The 9,702-nt window shown below is 44.4% G+C and overlaps 1 protein-coding gene across 5 annotated transcripts in view; it reads right to left on the minus strand.

The window, feature by feature from the left end:
- Positions 1 to 1,234, minus strand: part of BTBD9 (BTB domain containing 9) — a 504,605-nt gene extending 503,371 nt beyond the window's left edge. For 3 of the 5 annotated variants that reach the window (XM_072641986.1, XM_072641983.1, XM_072641982.1), the window contains exon 1: positions 1,132 to 1,215. The gene's annotated coding sequence lies outside the window, so the exon portion shown is untranslated. Of the gene's footprint in view, positions 1 to 1,131 lie in introns of all 5 variants that reach the window. The other 2 variants (XM_072641985.1, XM_072641984.1) reach the window with 1 other exon arrangement.
- Between the last annotated feature and the right edge of the window lie 8,468 nt (positions 1,235 to 9,702).

Below are 9,702 nucleotides of genomic sequence, written 5' to 3' on the forward strand. Positions count from 1 at the left end.
TATAAATATTATTTATGTATATATACATATATAACATGTGTACATATATACACGTGTATATATGTATATACACACGGTTTGCATATGTATGTATGCACACATACATATGTATATACACGCATGTATATATACATGTATGTGTGCGTATATATGTGGGTATATAAAACAGCTAGATATAACAGATGTCAGTCAGTCTCCTCACTCTATCATATCAAAAACAATTTACGAGAATGCCAGAAATAAAAACACTGGTCTTACGATACGTTAGCAGCACCTTTAGATGCAAATCTGTCCAAAAAACGAGTCTACCCCATCTCCCAAGAAGAAGGAAACCTGCTTCTTTCCTTTCCGTGCCAGAAGGCCGGGGACAAGAACCCTCTACTACTTCTCCCGACCTGCAGTCAGCAGCAGGACAGGACGGTGGCAGAATTCCACAGGAAAAGCGAGTGTCCCAAGGAAACCCACGCTCCAGGAGGTCAGCACGCTTGCAAATAAAAAGGCCGACCACGGACAAAACTCCAATAAAGCGCGGGCGTTTTGTGGGAATCCCGCCCAAGTCCACAGGTTGGCGGCCCCCACCCGCGCCACTATCTCCTCCCGCAGGACGTGGGTGTGCCCGAGGACAGGACACGCCAGGCTGTGATTTCGTGAGAGCTACGGGAAGGAAGGCTCCGGCCAGGGCCGGGCGCTCACGCCGGCGTCCACCCCCGCCCCCGCCCGGCCCGGCCGCGGGGGTCACCTCCTCTCCGGCCTGGGAAGCCGCGGTCAGGAGGGCTCCCAGCAGCCTCCGGGGCTCTTTCGGCTCTAACTTTTCCGCTCGAGGGTCTCTCTCGAGCCCGCCCTCTTTTCCCCCCACGCACACTTCCCCTGCGCTCGTCCCCCCAAATAAAGGAGCTTTCTCAGCCTCGAGAAGCCACCGGCGCCACGAGAGGAAACTGACCCTCGCGGGCCCCCGTTCGGAACTTCCGCCCCTCTTCTTCCCACCCCCCTCCGCCCCCGGAGGGAGCCGGCTGAGGGGGCGTGAGGCGGAGCCGGCTGGGGCGCGCGTCCACGAGACCCCGGGCCCGCGCAGCAGGTGCGGCCGGGTCCCTTCCTTCCCCTGGAGGGGGCCCCTCCCCCCAGGACTCTCACCCCGACAACGTTTCGCAGAGACGCAACCACCACGGCCGCCGTCTCGTCCGACCACTGGACTCCCCGGTCGCCGCCGCCGCCGCCGCCGCCGCCGCCACAGCCGCCGCCGCTGCGTTCGTCGTCGTCGTCCTCGTCGTCGTCGCCGCCGCCGCGGCGCGCGCTCGTTCCCACGCACAGCTCCGTGGCCGCGCTCGTGCCCGCGCCCGCTGCGCGCTGGCGTCACTTAGCAACCGCTAGAGGTCCAGCGCGGCCCAGCGTCCTCCTCGGTTCTGGAGCGTCCCCAGAGGTGTCCGAGGGACTGTTCCCCGCCTCCTGGCGCTTTGTGCCCTTAAGGACCCGGGATGAGGCGAGAACCACCGCCCCCCCCGGGGGGCGTGGCTGATAGGGCGTCCTGCCGCCTACGTCACCTTACGTCACTGTATGTCGTCACCGCCGCTCCAATGTGTCACTGTTGTAGTCGGGGAAGACAGAGGGGGCTGCCTTGGGCTGTGGGGCTCCCGCTCAGTCAGGAGATCCGTTGGGTGAAGAAGATGGAAGCGTTGGTGGGGAGGGGTTCAGAGCAGCAGGTTCTACAGCCTCCGACTTTTCTTTTTGGGGGGGGGGGCAGGGTACGCCTCTCGTTCTTGAGGTGGTGGCCACAACTTCGGCCAGTCCTGGAGGGCCTTCTGGAGGAAGGGAATCGAAAGACTGAGGAGGTGGCCAAGAAGCCCCGCAGGACAAATCAATACAGATCCCCGTTCTCGGGGGCGCAGGACGCTGCTACCAGTTAGTGGGTTTCACGGGTCTCCTCCCCCCACCTCTTCCCCACCCTCCGAGCAGTCCTGGACTCATAAATAGGTCGTTCTCCAGGACTCTAGAATGTCATTCAAGAGAACGGGGAAATGGTGTAAAAAGTAGAACAAGGAAAATAGGTAGTGTAAGTAGGTACTCAAGGGCTGGAGAGGACACGCGGGACAAGAGCGGTTATAACCAGACGAGCTGAATTTAGGAAGATTTCCTAAAGGAGGGTAGTTTTAAGTTTCTCACGGATCTCCAGCCAACTCAGATGAGTCTCTCTAAAGTTCACTTGTGTCAAGTCCCTTAGGTCCGGTACCGGTTAGAGCTCTCCCACTCCAGGAGGGGGGCAACATGTTACTTCAACTCCACCAAAAAAAGTTTCGTTCAGTTACAATGTATCCCAAGATGGGGAAGCGGTGGTGCTTCTCTGTAAAAGAATAACTGGATGCCCAACACCTTTTACCGGGCCATCACTAAGATTGGTTCCCCCCACAGATACTCTGATGATCTTATTTCACTGCCTCTAAAGCCACCCACCCCTATTTATTTTTAAACCTTTTCTGTTGAAGAAATATGTACATCTTGGCTAGAAAAATGTTCTAAAATGGTGTGCTATACAATTTGAATGAAGTTTTTTGTGGGTTGGGTTCTTTTTTTTCCTATCCTGTAAGGAATTCTGCCCAGTATTTTTCCTCTCCAGACACTAATGGCTTCTCATCAGTTATTTACTTGCCCAATAGTCCTCCCCCCCAAAACTGTAATAATTAGAAATAGCAAATGGTAAATCTTATTTTTTTGGCACAAACATTAGCATGCTATTTTTATAATTACAAAAATTGTTGTTCAGTCATGTCCAATTCTTCGTGGCCTCATTTCACATTTCCTTGGCAAAGATGCTGGAGTGGTTTGCCATTTCCTTCTCCAGTTTATTTTAATAGATGAGGAACTGAGGTAGATAGGGTTAAATGACTTGCCCAGGGTCACATAGCCAGTAAATATCTGAGGCCAGATTTAAACTCAGGGAGTCTCAGACATAAAGTGTGCATTCTGCATGTAGTTACTTTTGCAAGATGAAGTGTATTTTATATTAGCATTGCATTATTGTAGGCTGAGTTTTTCATAGACAGTTTCAGTTGTGTCCAGCTTCTCTCTTGTCATTGACTTTGGGAATTAATAGGAATTTGACTCTTGAATCTAGCCACTTGCTCATCAAAATAGTTCTCCCTTTGGCCCTGATCACATATCATATCCTGGACTCCTTAACATTCCACATAATCCAGTCAGTTATCAGATTTTCCTTTTTCTACCTCCAAGGCATCTCTCAAATCAAGCCCCATATCTGTTTACAAAGCCCCCACTTTGGTTCAGACCTCACTACTTCTTGTTTATAAGGCCTCCTAATTGACCTCTCTACTTTAAATATGTTCCTTACTCCAGACCATCCTTTCCACAACTGCCAAAATGATTTTTCTTAAGCATAGATCTGATAATGTTACACCCCTACTCAGCTCTGTGGTTCCCTTTTGCATCTAGAATAAAATATAAACTCCCTATTTAGATTTCAAAGCACTATATAACCTGGCCCTAACCTGTCATTTCAGTCTCATTGTCCATTACTCCCTCTCCATACCCAGAAATCTGTCTAGCCAAGCTGACTGCCTTTTCCAGTCACATCACACTCCATCTCCAATCTCCATCCCTTTGCACTGACCACCCACCATAGCTGTAATCTACTCTGTCCTCAGCTCTGCTTCACAAAATCCCTTTCTTCCTTCAGGACACTGTTGAAGCACCACCTTCTACATGAAGCCCTTCCTAATGCCACCAGCTGACAGTGCCCTCATTCCCAAACCATCTTTAATTATTTTGTATCTATTTGTATTTATTCTCTTTATATTCTGCATGTTTACCATATGTACTTTACTCCTTCATTAGAATTTAGGTATTAGTTTGTTTAGGTATTATTTAGTTCTGTGTTTCTTGTTACTGGCACATAGTAAGCACTTGATAAATACTTGATTGATTGACACCTACCTAGATATTTTCTACCTAGTTTTCTATTTGTTTATGTAGGATTGGCAACAAACACCATCTGACATTGATAAGAATCTACTATTTTTATAAGTTCTGTGATTTTAAGAGGGATTGGGTTAGAACAATATTTTAATTATTCTTCAAAAGGTTTTTTTGTTCTTTTAGAACCTCAGAATTGGAAAGTATATGGGCCTCCAAATTAGCAGGGCTGGCCCACGTGGCACCAAGGAGGCTTTGGTGCTTGTTGGAGAAGAGCCTACTAGCCCCTGGAATAAAACGACATAAGCTTCTGGAAAGTAGCTTAAGTTGGGATCGTGTCCATTCTTTGCCACTCCCTTCATTCTGGCTTCTTGCATTTAGACTGAAATCTTTGGCTGTGAACCCCAATGGACTCTAACCTTCACCTCTGCACCCACCATCATAGGATCATCGACTTAAACACAGAGGCCTGTGCATCCAACCCCCTCATTTACAGCTGAGGCACTAAGAAGTTCGATGACTTGCCCAGGGTCACATGGCTAATGTGTCTAAGGCAGGATTTGAATCCAGGTCTTCCATCTACCTTGTATATATCTTGTATGCTTAGCATGCACTCTCATTAGAATGTGACCTCTTTGAGGCCATAGGATATTTTTGCCTTTTTTTGTATCTTCAGCAGTAAGCACAGTGCTTTTAATAAGCATTTAATAGATGCATTTGTAAGCAAGCATTCAATAAATGCTTTTTTTAATTCTTGACTACGAATCTGCTTCCCTATTTATTATGCCACAGGGCTCCTCTCTGATAGCAGAATGACCTATTTGTTCACATGGGATTATATCTGCTCCCCTGATTTGATGTATTTGCCTCCAGTGGTCCTAGGTAAAGATGAAAAAGAACTTGAGTCTGTAATCAAAGGATCTGAATTCAAATCCCAACCCTGTTACTTACTATCTCTGTTATCTTGGACAAGTCACAGTCTCCCTAAGTCTTAGTTTCCTCTTCTGTTAAACAGGACCTGAGCTACCTATCTTCCATGGATTGTGTTTAAAAAAAAACATTTGCTTTGTGAGTTACTATTATGTAAACAATTATCCTTCCAGTAAGGATTTCCTAATTACAGGCACCAGTCCTGTCTCAGGCAGAATTTGGTAGAAAGAACCTCAGAGTCACCAAATCCAGCCTGGGCAAGAACATAACTCCTACCTCCCCATACTTTTATATATCTTCTAATTGGAGACTTGCAATGATAAGGCATTCACTGTTTCCTGAGATGTTATTCAACTTAGTAACTCTTAATTGTTTTGGAAGCTTTTTATTACAGTTATCCCTTCCACTTCATGAATTTCCTTATTGTGATTTTGATATATCACAGGTCAGCATAAGAAATTAAATGGGAATTTTAGGAGAGTTTTACAGAAGCCCAGACAACACACAAAGACCAGCAGATGACACAACAAAAAAAGTTTAGAAATTCGGAAATATATAAAATATATGTATAGTATTGTATATTATCAACAAATTTTATCTTTTATGTCAGCCTTCATAGTCCGGTTAAGAGAAAGCAAACCAATTAGGTGAGATATTTTGGTTGTGTTCATCCTTCGTTACCAGAGGACCATGATGTCAGAGAAATAATGATATGACTTGCACTTGACTTTGTTTTGAGTGAGGGAGGGCTGTACAGGTCACCAGCCCCACTTCTCCTCCAGAGCCAACTGAATCCAGTGACCAGATATTCATCAGGATGAATGGAGATGACCCAGGATACAGTGGGAGACCTTGGCCTTTTAGGCCTTTTCAGGTACTCACTTAAAGTAATGCCCATTCAGTGAATAGTCCTCTTTAAAAAGTAGTCAGGGGGATGGCCCCTTTAATAGAAAAGAAAAAAAATTGATTTATCTATTTAGGTGAGATATACAAATATATGTGTGTGTATATATATATACATATATATATTATTCATTCTCTTTGAGCTAGCAGAAAACATGCATGCATGAGAGTCAGAAAATAATTCTGAGCTCAGGAAAAGGCTAGTTGAAGTTTTTACATCAATACAGTAATTGGTTCCCCCCATCACACACCCTCCTCTGTTTCAGAACCCTAGTGTTCTTCATTAGCCAAAATTATAGTTCCACAAAACAAACAGGGTGGCCCCAGGATGTCTGGCTTTCTGCCAACCATAAACATAGGGTGTCATAAAAAAGGGAGTGTCAAGACAGTGCCTTTAACAAGGAAGGACCATAAAAAGATAAGGGAAATGTCCTATGGGCCATGTCTTTGGCTGAAGAATGTTCCCAGTGAGCAAAATCCAGCAGGAAGGCTTGGATTCACTCTGAGAGCATACAAAACATATCTGTTATGTCAAAGCACTCAAAGCATGTTTGTTATGACAAGCTGCTTCTTCTGGCTGGTTAGTTCAGGTTTTGGCCCCTATTAAGGCTCAAATGATCATCATTTAATACCATAAATATACACAATTTCTTTTTTAAAGTTAAGTTTAAGTTTGTGAAAAGAATGCAAAAGCAAGCAGATAACACACAAAGGCTAGAAATGTAGAGATATCCTAAAACATTTAGTAACTCATAAATGCATAAAATGTATGAACTGTTATATATGTTACCTGTATAGTATGTATTATCAGGTCACTGGATTCAGATGGCTCTGGAGGAAAAGTGAGTCTGGTGACCTGCACAATCCTCCCTCACTCAAGATAAAATCAAGTACAAGTCATGTCATCGTTTCTCTGATGGCATGGTCTTCTTTGGCAACAAAGGACGAACACAGTTCCTGTGAGTAGATGCAGCTGGCTAAATGGGGACCCAGCTAGCTGGGTAACTCAGCTCCTCCTTTCCTGTCTGCCTCCCCCTCACCTTCCTTTTCCTTTCCAAAGGAAGGTAAACTTGGATGACCAAAAGATGCCCAGTTGACTTGGGTTTTGCTGGCTAGTTTCCTTTCCTTCCCTTCCCTTCCCTTCCCTTCCCTTCCCTTCCCTTCCCTTCCCTTCCCTTCCCTTCCCTTCCCTTCCCTTCCTTTTCTTTCCCTTCCCTTCCTTTCCCTTCCCTTCCTTTCCCTTCCCTTCCCTTCCATTTCCCAAAACCTTAAACCTACTGCACTCTGAAGCTGGGACTCCAATGGACCCCTGCCTAAGGTCTCTTCTGGACCTTCCTGGTTTTACAATGATTATCAATAGTAACTGTTGCTGTTTTCTTCCCAGCCTGATATCTTTCTTTTTCTTGACCTCATTAAAGGGGCCATGCCCTGGCTACTTCTTAAACAGGTCACTTCAATGCATGAGTGTTACCTAACCCTAAGTGACCACCTGCAAAGGGCCCAAGGTCTCCCAGTGCATCCTGGGTCATCTCCTGTCATCTTAATGGATATCTGGTCACTGGATTCAGATGGCTCTGGAGGAGAAGTGAGGCTGGAGACCTGCACAGCCCTCCCTCACTCAAAACTAAGTGAAGTGCAAGTCATGTCATCATTTTTCTGATGGCATGGTCTTCTTCAGCAATGAAGGACAAACACGACAATGTATTTTACTATTTAATAACATAATGAATAGCTATACAATTTTCTTTGTTAAGATTAAATTTGTAGTAAAAGAAGTCTGGTTCTATGTACTGATTTGGAAATGCTAAGTGTGTTTACAGCAGTCTCTCACGTGACATTTTGCAGTGATCTTGCAGTGATCTTTGCATCTCTTATTTCTCATACTTTGTGTCACATAAATGCCACAAACTCTATTAAAATCATGGGTCCCAAATGTAATGTTCCTAGTGGTTCACAAAATGCTCCCAAGAAACAGAGGAAAGTGATGAACTTGAAGGAAAAAAGTAGAATAGTTTAGATATGCTTCATTCAGGCAAAACAGCTGATTTGGGTAGCTGCCATTTCAGTGTTAATGAGTCCACTGTAAGGCATGTCAAGAGAAAAAAGAAGGAAATCTGACATTGCTGCAGCTACACCAACGGCTGCAAAGCATTTGAATAAGCCATGGGATCCCCATCTCTCTCCCACAGGAAATGCAACATTCTTTTTGGGTGCAGGATTGTTATAAAAAAGGCATTCTAGTAGACAGGCATCATATAAGAAAAAGAAAATCCTTATATGATTTTCTAAAGGAAAATGAAGGTGAAAGCCAGCAAAGGCTAGTCTGAGACTTTTTAAAGAAAGATTTAGCTTACACAATATAAAAATAATGGGAGAGGCAGTGAGGGAGTTTCCTGAAATCCTGAAGAAACTGATAGAAGAGAAAGGCTACAAGCCAGAACAGATATTCAATGCTGATGAAACTGCCCTGTATTGGGGGAAATATGGCTCAGAGGACATGCCTCAGTTGAGAAGAGAAGTGAGTTCCAGGTTTTAAAGCTACAAGGGATAGGGAAACCAATAAGGTCCTGTAAACACCCCATAAAAGAAAAAGAAAAAATCCAGACTTCTTTTCTAGCACAAAGGGCCAAAAAATTTTGTGTGGATTTTCCTCTAACTCCTGCCATATGGAAGGAATAGCTGCATATTGAAATTAATTGGACTTCAGGGAGTCAAGATGGTGTGGTAAGCAAATAGCTCTGACTGTCCCTTATTGAGCTCTGAAAAGCCCAGAAAATAGCACCCCAAGAAAAATCTTAGAACAGCAGAGCCAGCAGACAGACAGGATGGAGCAGTCTTTTAGCATGGGAAACTTGGAAGATCACTAAGAAAGGTCCGTCTCACTTGGGTAAAAGAGGAGCCCAGTCCAGGACAGTATGCATCCTGGTAAGCCAGCAAAAATCCCCACCTCATCAAACCAGGGGTTGGATCAGGATGCTCACCCATACCTTAGCATAGCCAGGGGAATTAGCAGATTTCAGCTCTGAAAACCACCAAGGCACAGCCCTGGTTGGGCAGCGTCTTCCAGTGGCAAGATCTCCATATGCTTCACTGTAGTCCTGGGGAAACTCAGAAAAAACACCACCTGGCCTCAGTACACATCAGACACCACAGCCAGGACCTCAATTCAGTACCAGGTAAATGGGCAGCACCTGGGGCCCAGTACACAAAATCTGTGACCAGGCCACTGGCCTCCAACACCAGATGCTTGGAACAGTGCATCCTGTGCTCCAGCAAGAGAACTCAACTCAAAAAGCCAGGAAATAGGCAAATAAGATGAGAAAGAAGCAAAATAGAACATTGATCATTGAGAATTACTTTGGTAACAGGAAAGATCAAAACACAAACTCAAGTCTGTCAATGTACATATATCTGAAACCTCAAAGGGGAATGCCAATTGGTCTCAAAACCAAAAAGCCTTCTTGGAAGAGTTCAAGAAGGATTTTAAAAGTCAAGAGAGGTAGAAGAAAAAATGGGAAAAGAAATGAGAAGTATGCAAGAGAGGGTCAACAACTTGGAAAAGGAAGGACAAAAATTGACTGAAGAAAACAATAGCTTTAAATACAGAAATTTGCCAAATGGAACAGGAGGTACAAAAACTAACTAAATAAAAAAATTCCTTAAAAATTAGAATTAGGCAAATGGAAACTAATGACTCTATGAGACATCAAGAATCAGTCAAAATCAAAAGAATGAAAAAATAGAAGAAAATGTAAAAGGCCTTGTTGAAAAACAACTGACCTGGAAATAGATCCAGGAGAGATAATTTAGGAATTATTGGTCTACCTGAAATCTATGATATGCTGGACAGCATCTTTCAAGAAATTATCAAGGAAAACTGCCCTGACATCCTAGAATCAGAGAGTAAGAATCATTGAAATTGACATTTTCATTGAAAGAATCCACTGA

The sequence above is a fragment of the Notamacropus eugenii genome, chromosome 2, assembly GCF_028372415.1.
Source record: "Notamacropus eugenii isolate mMacEug1 chromosome 2, mMacEug1.pri_v2, whole genome shotgun sequence".
Lineage (NCBI taxonomy): Eukaryota > Metazoa > Chordata > Mammalia > Diprotodontia > Macropodidae > Notamacropus > Notamacropus eugenii.